Genomic DNA, 15,045 nt, shown 5'->3' with positions numbered 1-15,045 from the left:
GTTGTAGAAGGCTCAGGCAGCAGTGGGGCACTTAGGAGGTCTGGGAGGTGGTTATTAAGAACCAGTACAAGACTATTTCAATGTTTTTATAATAAGCATTCTGTATCAATGTGTAACCACCAATGCCAATCTGTCCTACTAAGGAAGAAATTTTAAAGTAAATCACACTAAGCAACTCACAAAGGAAATTTGAGACAATAAAGTTAAAAGAGAAGTGACTGACTGGTACACACACATACAGATATATATATATTAACAAAGGATTAGTCAGGATATATAAGAAACTCCTATTAATCCATATGCAAAGGGAAGGTAATAGAATAAAAAAGTGGGCAAAGTGTGTGAACAAACAATTCACAGAAAAGGAAACCAGAGGCAAACGAAAAATTTCCCAAGCCTCATAGATAATCAGGAAAATGAAAATCAGAACAGAAGAAAGATAGAATATTTCACACGAGACTGGCAAAAAAGTCTAACAATACCAATAATTAGAACATCGAAGGATGAATTCTATATATGCCAGAGGGTGTATAAACTGGTACAAAAAAAAATTTGAAAAGCAACCTGTCTATAGCCATTAAAACTGTAAATGTACATGTTTATACTCTACTTCAAGTTATTTCTACCAGGGGATTTCTTTTACATGTGCCTATACATGTACATCTGTGTATATGAATAGGTATGTGTGTATATGATAGTGTACTTAAATGTATTTAAACTTTACATATAGGTAATACAACAACGGATATTATTTCTAGGTATGTAAGCTTTATAAAGGTACAACAACATATATTTATGCTATTTATCATCTCTACTCTTAAAGAGCCAGAATCTAGGGGTGATGATCTAAACAAAGAGAAAAACAGGTAAGTGGCAGGTGGCTTGCTACATTACACAGAACTAGGAAAAAAAGCTGAAGAAGTAAAAAGATGAACCTGTATTTATAAGCAAAATTTTTTTTTGTTTTATTCAATAAAAGTAACTGAAGCAAATTTAATTAAACATATCTACTCCCAGGAGTATTTTCATTTTAAGCCTTTGTATTTCCAATATGATATACCACATTTCAGTAAGCAGGGGAAGAACGTATTCCCTGCCTGGGAGTGCCCCTGCCAGCCTGAATTCCCATTACATAGGCAATAACATGCACTGAACATTATTCAGGCTCTACCTGCCATGAGGCAGGAACCAAATGATATGTTTTTTCTTATTCTCCAAATAAAAAACAAATCCAGTGTGGTGCAATGGTGGCTCAGTGGCAAGAATTCTTGCCTGCCATGCTGGAGACCTGGGTTCGATTCCCAGTGGCTGCCCAAACAAAACAACAACAAAAACTAAATCCTCCCTTTCCTAATGTCTCATCTCTACATATGTACACATAATAGTGAATATACAGCAAAATGCAGTCATAAAACTGCTAAATCATATAAATGTTATTTATTGCTATATGGGTTTCTTTATAAGAAATATCACCTTTGATTACAAAGGAAAGGGTCCGTATTCTTTGAGCTCTTCTAATTAAAAATAAACTTTAAAGAATACATATTAATTTTAAAAATTTTGCATGATATACTTAAGACACTCAAATGATATTTCTGAAATTATTGGTTTATTAGGGAAAAAAAACACCTCCTTTCCATTCTCTGTCCTGTGGCTCCTTATAATAATTTTTTTTTTTTTTTTTAAAGACAGAGAGAAGGAAGGAAGGATAGAAGGAAGGAAGGAAGGAAGAAAGGGAAACATTTTTAAACATTTTCTTGTTTTATTGTATTCTGTTTCTCCGTTTTTGTTACATGGGCTGGGGCCGGGAATCGAACCGAGGTCCTCCGGCATAGCAGGCAAGCACTTTGCCCGCTGAGCCACCGCGGCCCGCCCCTTATAATAATTTTAATTGGGAATTATTCTTGACTTGAGACACTATTGAAAGATTGGATACAGGTGCTATACATCATTACTCGCTATGTGAAGAGCACTGGATTTCAAAACCTGTCTCGTCTACCCCAAATTTTGTCTGATTATTACAAAAATGGTAATTATTCACCATTAAGAGAACCACTACTGAAAGCAGTTCAGCTTTTCCAATTATTTTTTTTTCTCCTTACACTTCACTTAATGCCTGCACTAGACCAAGCTTCCTGCCTGTTCTCTGTTTCTTTCTTTCATCATTTCCATACCATCCCCAGGGTCTGGTGCTTAGAGAGGAGATAATCATTTATTTTTGTATTGTCTTTCCTTAGCATGGTTATGTTCTACTGGGTCACTATCTCCAACTTTCTATTTCTCTCCTATGTTCTTCCATTTGCATTTCAAGACAAAAAGAAATAATAAGTACCTGTTTCTTTTTACTGCCAGAAAATACGTTTCCTTTCTGAAAATACTTTTTTTCTAATTTTGTATGACTGTTTCATGCCCCCATTAAGTTCACAGACTAGTTGTGTAGATAGACGTATGCACAAATGAATACGGTGCAGAAAGTAAAAAAGCAGAAGCACGGACAAGTAGAGAGGTCCAAGAAAAGGGCAAACCAATGTGTACTGCACACAGTGAACTGTAAGTGGTTTAGTATGGTGATGGTTTAACAGTCAAGGGTGAGGAAACCAAAGATACCCCTTCTCTGGATACCGGGACAATGCTGAGCGTTTGGATTGGAAAAGGATGACATGAGCTCCTAGGGATGACAGGGACTGGCTTCTGGCTGGGGCCAAGACCATACCCAACTGTTTGTATAGATGGCAACTATAAAAATAATGGAAGAAATGGTGCAAATGCAGGATTTGGAGTTTACTTGGCACCTGACAATCTCTTAAATGTAAGTAAGAGAGGTTTTGGACAGCAGACAAACCAAAGAGCTGAACTGCAGGAAGCCCACACAGTAACTAAGCAAGTGAAGAGCCAAAACCTGGGCAAATTCATTATTGTAGCAGATAGCAAGTCTGTCATCAAAGGCATGACAGAATGGATTGATACACTGGAAAGAAAATGGATGGAAATCGGTTTCCAGAAGGGATGTTGTTCAACAGGGCAGATTTTGAGAAGATTGATGAAGCTTCCCAAGGAATGGATATTCAACAGAAATATGTTCCTGGTCATTGTAGCATCGAAGGCAATGAAGAAGCTGATAGACTGGCCATGGAAGGATCCAGAAAATCAGACAGTTTTCATCATAGGAGTCACCTATCCTCTTGGCGGTGTATCTGCTGATGTCCACCCATTTCCAAATCCTTCTTAACATTTTCCCATGAGCATCTCCATATAGACGTTGGCTTCTCACCCTTGTTTCTACCTTTTCCTATCACTGATACAGCTCTTTGCCAAGTACAATGTAATAAAAGCAGACTTCCTACTTAAAAAAAAAGCCAAGGGCCATGTCAGATGGGGTAGAGCATTGGAATTTCCTGTGGAAAAACAGAAGCACTGAGCATAGGGAATAAAGACTTTACCAGACATGTATTCAGGGGAAAACAAAGCGTGAGCTCAAAGCCAAAACCTACCAAGGGTGCTGGATGTGGGCTGGGAAGAGTCTAACATAAGTACTCCCTTACTTGGATGTGACACTTGCACTTCAGCTTCTATTTAGATGGTGGCTGCCTCCCCTATGGGCTATATAGGACCATATTGATATATTCCTATTCTTATCAAAAATAGCAGGACTGGGGGGCTGCAAGGGCAGTTCAGTGGTAGAATTCTTGCCTGCCATGCGGGAGACCTGGGTTTGACTCCTGGTCCATGCACTTCCCAAAAAACAAACAAACAAGCAAAAATTCAACATATGATGCTGCAATAGTGGGATACTCACATGGAAAAATAATAATGAAATGTGACCCCACCATACAGCATAAAGAAAAAAAAAAGAATAGCAGGACTTCAGCAGGCAGGTGTGACACAACTCACAGATCTTTTAAAAAACATACTTAAAATCCAATCACACTCAGTGGCATTTAAATTAAGGATCAATTTAGAACAGCTCTCTGTATGTACAAGGTATACAAGCTTCAACCACTTTAGCAGAGAGTCTGCTTGTCAAAGAAAAGTGTCAAAACTTGAGGGTGAGTTCCACTTTTGGCAATGGCAGCCTAGGTAATGGGAAACAATCATCCCATCGAGGCAAGCTAGCAGAGCTGAAGGGAAAAAATAATCTCTTTGAAGGTGCTGAACTGTTACTAAGGAACAGATAAAGCAGAAAAGGAAAGCCAAAGAGGGAGACAGGTGCTGGAATTGTTTACCGCAGAGGTATGTGCCCTCTCACTGAGAAACCAAACAGAGCTTCAGACAGAATCACAGGAATGACTGCAAAAATGATAATGCAGGTCATGCCAAGGAGAGGGATGGCTGGAAGGTACCTTTCCTTGCAAGATTTGGATTGGGGCCCAAACATCCTCACACTAAGAATAAGGGAATAAAACATGCTCTCACAGGGTCTGTAATTCAGCTTCCATTTATTTAAATTCCTGGTTGGTGTAAATGGATATGTGGGGTTTCTAGTCCTTTCAGCCTTCTGCTGAAAGTAAATATGATAAGTCACAATGACTGAAAAACAAAGACTAAAAAGAAAGACAGAGAAACTAAGTAGATTAAGGAAAAGTTGTTAATCACAAGTTATAAAATTACTGTGCTTGGTATTTTGAACTAAAAGATCAAAATTTTCAGCAAAGAAGATGATATTTAAGAAAACAGAATTTTGGAAACTAAAAAATACAAAAAAAAAAATGAGATTCAGAACTCAGTGGATGAGTGCAACCCAGATTAGACATAAGGGAAGAGAGAAGTAGTTAACAGAAAGAAAGGTCAGGAGAAAATACTCAGAATGAAGCAAAAGGAGATAGGATAGAAAATACAGACAAGAGCACCAAAATATATAGAATAAGGTGAAAAGGGTTGCCACCAGTCTAAATGGAAAGCCAGAAGAGCGGAGAGAATAAACAGAGGTAATATATGGATATAATGACTAAGAATTTTCAAATCTGATTTTAAAGAAAAGGAGCCCATAATTCAAAAAGCACTACAGATAACAAGAAACTCCTAAACAGAGGTGTGGGGGCAAGAGAGAGAGACATAAGGAGACAAAGGAACAGAAGACTGAACCAGTTGAAAAGTACAAAAATCTTAAACGCATTAGGATTGGGGACGTTCGGCATAGAGGTATGCTGTAGTTTACCTTCAAAATAAAAATTGGATGTACAGCTGAGTTTTCAACCCCAAAAGTGGAACATTATCTTCAAATTGCTGAAAGAAAATAACTGCCAAACTAGATATAGAATGTGGCAGCCAAAAACAATATATTCCTTTCAAATGTGAATGGGACATTTACCAAATCTATTATATGAGTGCTAAAAATCAATACTCTATAAATTTCAAAGAACTAAAATTATGCAGCATTTCCTTTAAGAAGAGGAGAAATTAGGCAGAAAATCAGTAATAAAATGACAACTAGCAATTTCCCAAATCATCAGAACTTAAGAAATATACTCTGAACACCCATGAGTCAAAACAGAAATCACAATGGAAATCAGAAAATATGTTAAAATAAATAATGATGAAAATACAAAATAGAGAAATATGGAATATAACTAAATAGCTAAAGTCTTCCTTGGTAGGACAATCACATCCTTAAGTACCTATGCTAGAAAAAAAATACTGAGTAAATGAGCTAAGCATCATCCCGATCATTCAGAAACAGAATTGCATATTAAACTCCCACAAAATTGAAGGAAGAAATAACTAAATAAGAGCAGTTAATAATAAAATAAGAAAATTTCAGGATAATCTCACTCCTAAAACTAGTAAGATTTTTTAAGTAACATAACATCAAAACCTGGGTTTATTCCAGAAATACGCTATAGATTTTACAATTCAAAATGAATCAATGGAATTCAACATCTTAATAACGAAGTCAGAAATTGGTACTTTGAGAAGACTATCACAGTTTGTAAATACATGTCAAGACTAGTCAAAAAAATATAAAAGAAGCACACATAAGCAATATCAGGAATAAAGTAGACATCATTTCAGACTTTACAGACATGAAAAATATGAGGAGAGCCTATTATAATAATTTTATTCAAACAAATTTAAGAATTTAAAGACAAATTTACAGAAAAAATAAAAAAAATTACCCAAATGAATAAAAGAAGAAATAGGAAACCCGAATAGTCCTATAACTCTTAAAAATGTTGAATCCATAATTAAAAATTTCTAATAATGAAAACAGTCTGAAAATACTTCAATAAAGTTATTCTAAACATTCTAGAAATAGCATCAATCTTACACAACTTATTTAGGATAACAGAGAGAGAACAACTCCAAACTTGTTTTGAAGCCACTATAATCTTGAAATCAACAGCTGGCCATGATATAACAATAGAGGAAAGCAGGTCATTCTCGCTTATTAGTATAGAAGCAAGAAATTGCAAACAAAATAGCAACCAACTGAATCCAGCAAAATAAAAGTAGTAATACATCAAGATTTGGCTTGTTAAAAAAAATACGGTGGATTTTAAAATTGAAAATAAATGAATGAAATCCATCAATTTGATAAAGTAAAGGAGAAAAATCATGATATTCTCAAAAGACAGCAAAACCATCGATTAAATTCAGTATCTTCTCATGATTAAGACTCTTACCAAATACAGAAAGGAACTTTCTGTAAAAAAGGATACCTGGAAAAAGTACTGAAAACACATTTAATGAAGAAATGCTTAGAATTTCCTCTCTGAAATCAGGAAAGAGACAGTATGTCCAATTTAATTTACCTTTCACATTTAGATTAACAGTTCTACTCAACATTTATCGGAGTTCCCAGCAATTAAGAAAAAAATAATTTCTTAATTTTTTTTTAAGAAAAAGAAATAAAGTTCATTATAAAGATTGGAAATTTGCATCAGGAATGAAGGGGAAACAGACACTCTCAGATGAAGGGAAACTAAGGGAAACTAAGACAGTTTGCTGCTAGCAGAACTACCCTTAAACCATGAGTAAAGGAAGCTCTCCAAACATAAAATAATAATAAGAGCATGAGGCTTGGACCTTCAGAAAGTAAAGAAGAACAAAAGCAAAGAAGTAAAAAACCTTTACTTTATGAGGTTCTTTAATCATATCTTATAGTTGAATAAAAGACATAATATCATCTGTTGTAGTGCTCAGTGTATGTAAAGGAAATCTTAAGATAAACATACTTAAAATTGGATTAAAAGATTGAAACTGAAATAAAGTTTCTACACTTCATTCACAGTGGTAAATCATTGACTCTAGTAAGCTTTGATTGGTACATATGTTATATGGTAATGCTTAGACCAACTGCTAAGAAAACTCTACAGAGGGCTATACTCAAAAACATCATAAATAAGTCAAAATGGAACCAAAAAAAAAGTTCTAGTAACCCACAGCAAGGCAAGAAAAAGTACAACAACACAAGAATGAGTAACAGAGGGAGCAAATACATCTTGGCCCTAACCTATTAATAGTCATTTTAAATGTAACTGGTCTACAAAACCCAATTAAAAGAGACTGAAAGAGTAGATTAATAAAACACATTCCAACTATATGCATGCTACAAGAAACTCACTTCAAACATAATGATATAGGTAATTTGAAAGTGAAAGGATGGAAAAGATACACCAATATGCACATTCACATACGCAGATTTATTGGGTACAACCAGAAGTTGTTGATGAAAAGTCTCAAAAATGTCAGAGTTTGGTCAGGCTAAAATACTTTGGGAAGGTCATAGAATGCTGAAATCTTGATAGGACAATACAAAATTAAAAACTTCACACTTTGGACATTCCCCCCTCCCCTTTGGTTCTGCTCCCAAAGTGGTTGGTTTTAAAACATCAAATATCTGCAGAGCAATCCTGTCATTTCAAGTGACCCCATATCTCTTTTCTTTCCTCTTTTCCTTAAAAAAAGAAACAAGCTTATTTTCACAACCTTTCACTGACTTGTCAATTTTACAAATGCAGTCAATGATCCAAGAAAACTAAACAATTCAGTGTAACATGATTTGAATAAGGAAGGGAAGCAAACAGTTTCAATGTCAGTTCAAGCTGAACAGGCACAACCTCTGTTCCCATGAAACAAGAAACTATCAACTGGAAGGCCAATTAGCTGTACTTGAACAATATATACAGTGAAGTTTCATTGCATATGATGAATTTTCCAGTTAAAACTGGATTTAATCTGTAATATTTTTGTCACTGAAGGGAGGGTCTTTGAGGTTCAAGTCACTAAGGTCATTTTAGGACCTTTGTAGGCCCTATATAATCTTATTTTTGAAAGCTCCAACTCATACTATCTAAAACTTATTTAAATCTACCTATATCCCATATTAAACACACACAGAGATACATACTGTGGTGGTTTGGCATTGTATGTACCCAAGAAAATCATGTTCTTAAAGCTAATCCATTCCTGTGGGTGTAAACCTATTTTAAGTAGGACCTTTGGTTGAGGTTACTTCATTTATGGCGTAATTTTCTTACTGGTGTCCTTTATAAATAGGATGAATACAGAGGAAGGAAGGAATGAAGGAAGAGAGAGAGGGAAGGAAGGAGGGAGGGAACCACCGAAGCAAGAAGCTGAAAGCAATGAAACCCAGAAGGGAAGAGAGAGACTAGCAACGTCATCATGTGCCTTGCCATGTGGTAGAGGAATCAAGGATCACAGGCAGCTCGTCTTTATCGGTCTTACTGGGGGACCCACTTCAATCCATAAGAGTAGGTCTCCCCAGGACGGGTGTGACCTCAGGTTGGGGTGGGTGGTGGAAGCTGTCTACTCAATATATTCTCCCAGCCCCACAGTGGGAAAGCAAGTACATCTTTGAAGAAGTATCTTGTGTCTGCCACAGATCTATCCAAACATATGTAGTAATTATCTGAGTGAAAATTCAAACCCAGGACTGTCTGCTTTTGTTGCCCATATTCTTTGTTACTGTAAAATATATATACTAAGTTTATTTCTTTACTATGTCTTGAGAAGTCCATTATGGACACCCACTGTTTCGTCTGATAATTAAATGATCAGGAATCATAGGAATATAATAGAGTTTGTCCTTCCCTGAAAGGTGACCAAATCTCACTGTAATTGTTTTACCTGTCATCCTGTCACTGTGCTGCATGACTATCTAATCAGCAAATGGCCAACCTTATTACTCTATTACTCTACCCAAGACACCATAATTTTTCATCCTGACTACCTGAGGAGTCTCTTAAGTGCTCTACCTGCTTTTATTCTTGCTCCACCCCAACAGCTAGACCGATTTAATGAAAATCCACTCATGCCACAACTCTGCTCAAACAGTTTAAATAATTTCTCTTCACACTTAATAAAATCCAATCTCTACACCAAAGTCCTTTAAAGACCCTATGCAGCCTGACTCTATCTCCTCACTAGCCATTGGACCTTCAAACACTTTGAGCTAAATTCCACCACAAAGACTTTACAGATGCTGTTGGCTCTGTCTGGAATGCTCATTGCCAAAATCCTCACTTCCCTCCAGATCTCCTCCTGCTCAATGACATCTTCCCTGACTGCTCTAGCTAAGTGAACACTCTCTCTCATTCACTTCATGCTACTATGTCCCCTTTCCCTGATTTCTTTTTCTCCGTATCTCTTCTCACTACTTGAAATCATGTGTCTGGGTGTCTGTGCAAAGCAAAAATGGTGTCACAAATGGGATGACATACAGGGATATAGGAACTAGATTAGAAAAGTTTTACTTCTGTCATAGACCACAGACTGGTTTATCCTGAAGACAGACCGTGATAAACTCCTCAATGCTTAATTGCATTAGTTAATTTTAATTGCAGTTGAATCAATTTTATTCATAGCAGTAGTTTTTGTTGTGTGCAGTTGAGATACATACATACACACACACATATGCGTGACCACACACACACAGTCAATTTATTCAGTATTTTACTTCTCCACTATAATTTTATTTCCTTAAAAGTAGAGACTTTACCTATCCTGTTTACTCCTGAGCACCTAGATTCTTAAATAGTACTTGTCACGCATTTGGTGATTATTACATATTTGGTAAACAAATTGAATGAAAGAAAGATGATAGGAAGAAATGTTAACAGTCAGAAAACTACCTACAACCTACCAGTTTGAATAAATTACTTTAAAACTCTAAGCTTTGTTTTGTTTTATTTACCATCTCAAAAAAAACTTTTTTTAGTGGATAATAGTTTTTTATGTTTTTAAACCTTTTTATTGTATAACATAATATATATACAAAGTAAATAAAGAAAAAAGCAACCGTTTTCAAAGCACTCTTCAACAAGTAGTTATAGGACAGATCCCAGAGTTTGTCATGGACTACCATTCCATCATCTCAGTTTCTTCCTTCCAGCTGCTCCAAAATATAGGAGGGTTGAAGGAATAAATAACCATTTCAAATTAATTAATACATTTACGTTGTGTTTTTTTGTAATTGAGTGATATAACATATAAAGAAAATGTCATGAAAAGAATAGAGTTAAAATAATTGCTAATTGAATTTCAGTACATATTTCTATAAAATTACCAAAAACTTTTTTTTTCTTAAAAAATAAACCTTAATATTCTTCAAAACCTACAACCTCCAGATGGATCTTTGGACCAGATAAGTCTTGAAATGCGGAGGGGCTAGCCTTTTCAGAACATCAACTAGTTCTATCTCCCTATCCCATATTTTTGACAGCCTCTACCAAAATGAAAAAGTTAGAATGTGCACAGCCCAAATACCCCTAAAGAATGGGAGTAAGATCAAAGGTGATGGTAGAGTTATACAGAGAAGGTCGGGTTTAACAAATGAGTATGAGTGCTGAATCATTACACTGATATTTCTTTTAGCTTTCAATACCTTAGAGTAGCTAGAAATAAAAACCTGAAACTGTGCAACTGTAACCCATGCCAAACTGTGAAATCTGTTCTACAACTAATTGTTGCAATGTACTTTGAAATTTATTGCTTTTATGTATATGTTATTTAAAGAGAAGGAGGAGTATAATAGAGAAGATAGGATTTAACAAATGAGTATGACTGCTGAATCATTAAATTGATATTTCTCTTGGTCTCCAGTGTCTTGGAGCAGCTAGAAGAAAAAACAAAAAATCATTGAACTGTAATCCATACCAAACTTTAAAATCTGTTCTATAGCTACTTGTTAAAATATATTTGGAAATTTACTGCTTTTTTGTTTATATGTTATATTTCACAATTAAAAAATCTTAATAATTTGGAAAACGTGATTATGTGGATTATCTGATACACTGATGATGGATGAATCAGCACTTTCCTATTCTTTGTTTGAGTAACATTTGCAATTATTAATATGCATTGCAGCATATTCAATATTTATAGTTTGTCTTTGATTACATGTGTTTTCAAGGCAGATACTGCTTATGAAATCATCCTAAGGATGCTTGATGTGTGTTTCTAGGTAGACTGATCTCCCCAAATCCCCAGCAAGCACTCTCCATCACTTGTACACACATGTACAGCCCCACAAATTTATTTCATCCTCTCTAGATTTGTTCTTGCTATTTTCATTACTAATTTCACTAAAGAATAAATAAGGAGTCTATATTGATCCCAAGTCAGCACTCAAAGAGTTACTAAGGTTGTGGAAAGCCGAGCTCCCAGGACTCAGCTGGCTGATTATTAAGCTGCAATTAGACCTTCAGCACTGAGGGGTTTGTCATGGACTATTTCAGTCTGTGGTCTATGACAGATGAAAAACTTTTTTAATCTAGCTCCCAAATCCCTGGAAATCATTCCATTTGTAGCATCATTTTTGCCTTGCACAGTTGGTCAGGGCTTTGTAAAAAAAAATAGTAAATAGAATTATCCCTTTCTCCCTTGTGTAGTAGCTGAAGACATGATAAATCGGGACAAAGAACATGGAAGCACAGGGACCTAACATTGCTTGGGAGTCTAAAAGGGCTTTAGGCAGACAGGACAAAATTGTTCAGCTGATTAGAAAATAGTTCCTTTTTTGCAGTACTGAATCTTGCCACTTTATGCTTATTTTTCCTTGCAACATCTGGCTATTTCTGGCTTGTCCATTGCCTGGAGCCCCCCACTTCACACTGAAGGCATTCTTGTCCTAATCTTGCCTGCTCCTATTTGCCAATAAAATGTAATTGCTTCTGTTCCATTCTCTGAGGAACACGCTAAGATCTTGAAGCTGAGAATTAAAAAATAAACAACTTATTTATGATGAAACAGCAGTGGTTGGCAGGCCAGCAGTATAAAACAGTGAGGTTTAGAATCAGAACAGAATGGGTTTTGTCTCTCAATTCTTAGTAATGTTGTGACTTTGATTAAGTGTGCTGACCTACTGAAACATCAGCTGACTCATAAGTGAGTAGGTATTACACAGACTGTGGCATGGGCTTGTCGTAAGGATTAAATAAAACTAATTGGTGCAAAGTGCCAGCAAATAGCAAGGGCAGAATCAGCAACATCAGCATCAAAAAGAATGTGGTTCCCATATAAAATACCAGCCTTTTATAGCTTAGCTTAAAGAAGTAAATAGCAACAAAAAATGAAAACCTTTTTTTTTGGGAGAGAGGGATTTGCAATTTGTCAAAATGCACTAAGAGTTCAGGCCTCTAACTCTCTACCAAATATAAGAAACAGGTTTAGTTTTCAGTATTTTCTTCCCATATAAAATCTTCCATTGTAGTCTGAGGTAGAAGAACTGGCTAATGAGAATCCTACTTCTCTTCCTCTCAGCAATAAACAAAAGCACCAACCTAGGTGGCTTTCTTCAGGGCCTTTAAGAGTTTAACTTTTAGAATCCTCTCAAAACTTCTTTTAGCTGTAAAGGATCAAATGTCAGCATCCTTTTTTTTTTTTTTTTGCCTTTTTTTGGATGAAGTAGAGACCTAAACCTTTCACATATTGATGTGACAAAAGGAAAATACGCTATCTGGGTTTGGGTCTTAATTTCATTACTAACTTCAGTGAAGTACAGTCCATTTCTATCAATATATTCACTTCTCAAATATTCTCATCCCACAAATGCTTGCCTTACAACTACACAGGGCAGTTATGAGATTAGAATAAAGTGTGAATTGAAAGCATTTTGAAAAGGAAAAAAAAAAACACTCTACAATTATAGGAATACTTATTTCCAGCACAAACACCATAGCCAGAAGCCAAATTTACACATCCTCACTTCATTATTGGAGATGTTGGTACATGAACATTTTTACAAAGACTGTAATTTGAGTTTTCATGTTTTTTGCACTTTTTGTAACTATCTTGTTTACTTGCTTTTATCTAAGAGGAAAGGTCTGTCAAATCTGCAAAATTACTTAACATCTTTCTGGTGTTTGTGTCTGTGACAATTGTGATGCTTGTGATTCACTTCCCTGCTAATCTGAAAGGAATAGTTCATTACCAAGCTGGGATGGGGGCGGGGGGGTCTTGCTGAACAATTCTTTGATCGTCTAAGGATCATCTCTGAGCCTAAGAAAGCTGACTCTGTGCCCGGGAGTATGGGGGAAGGGAAATGTCAGCTCACATTGGAATCACTGAGAATTCTGGATTCTGGCTCTGGAGAAAATCTGGTTAACATCTGCTGTAGAATGAGCTGGACTCCCTAATTTTCTTAAATTTATCAGCTTTCTCAGAATCACTTAATGGTCATCTAGCACCTAATCAGAGGATTTGTCTCCAAGAATTCTGAGAAGTGCAACAAAAGTGGTCTTAGGGTCACTGATGGTACATACTTCCCTCTTAGGGTACTCTCTCAAGCTCCTTTCAAAGTCCTAAAAAAGTAAAACATCTCCATTCTTGAGAGGAATATGTGAAGGGCTCAATCGCTATGCCTATACTCCTACTTCTTCCTTTCTACCAAGTCCCTGAGAATTAATTCTTATTTAAGTTGAAACTTGGCTTTTCAACTCCAAGAAAATGCAACCACATCACATTAAACATTGTTTTAGAAAAAGGAAACAACAAAGCAAGGCAGAAGAACAGGTGTAAGAGGCAAGCGATTCCTATGGCTTCTTTAAAAGTGTTAGCTACACATTGAAGAAGGTTAGGTTTCCAAATAAAATATATAAAACATGCATGGCATTAAATCATAGTATTATGTTTTCACATAATAATTTAAGTATAATTTTATAAACATTGATTCTCTGTAAGATCTACTCAAAGAAAACTCAAAGTACATTAAATATGAAAATCCAACTATATAAAACAGTTAAAATATGAAAGAATAATTTAAAAAATCTTACCTTAGCAAAAGGTACTATTAGCAGGCCACTTTTAAGCAGACTAAAAATAAATCATTAACTGGAATAATGTAAACTATTAAAAACTAGTTGGAATTTAAGCTCAATGCAAATAAAGATGAGGCATCTCAAATTATAACTAAGCTATTGGGTCTAGAGAACATGATTTACAAAAGTTTACTTTGCATATAACTTCTTGGTACTATAACCTTGTACAAACTGAGTCATGGCAATGGAATTGTGAGATTATCTGTCTCGTCACTGAACTAGGTGTTCCCTTTGTCTCCTCAGGTGTACTAAGGACAGCTGAAGCATCCTTGGCATGCAGTGATGTCAGGGAGGAGGCTATCATAGCTTGTCCATCAGGTCCTGTCCAAGAAGTAGTATCTTTATAGATGAATATAAACTATAGTAAGCTATATGAATTTGTTGTAAATACCAGTCTAAAGCAAAAATTATTTCTGCCTTATCAATTCTGTTTTTTTTGGGGGGGGGCACCAACCATGAGGATCCTGATGATTTACAGGAGCAGCTTGTAGCAGTTGATGCATATAGGGGTTTTTCCAGTTCAAACTGACAGGTCGTGTCTTGCTGTAATTCAGGAAGGAGGAAATGTCCTGCTTTGGTGATCTATTGCTCCATGACAAATTACCCCAAAACTTAATGGCTTAAAACAGGAACCACTTTATTTGCCCATAGTTCTGAAGGTTTGGAAATCAAGACAAGGCTCAGCCAGGTGAGCCTTTTGCTCCAGGTGACACTGGCAGAGTCCCTTATGAGACTACAGTCCGATGGCAGCTGGTGCTGGAAATTCCAA

General features: G+C 35.9%; 1 protein-coding gene across 2 annotated transcripts in view; it reads right to left on the bottom strand.

The window, feature by feature from the left end:
- The window catches only part of RIT2 (Ras like without CAAX 2), a 418,989-nt gene that overhangs the window by 174,100 nt on the left and 229,844 nt on the right, over positions 1–15,045 (bottom strand). The window lies entirely within an intron of this gene.

This window comes from Tamandua tetradactyla, chromosome 18 (genome assembly GCF_023851605.1).
Source record: "Tamandua tetradactyla isolate mTamTet1 chromosome 18, mTamTet1.pri, whole genome shotgun sequence".
Lineage (NCBI taxonomy): Eukaryota > Metazoa > Chordata > Mammalia > Pilosa > Myrmecophagidae > Tamandua > Tamandua tetradactyla.
Note: the sequence above shows the minus strand (reverse complement) of the source record. Positions and strands in the feature narration are given on the sequence as shown.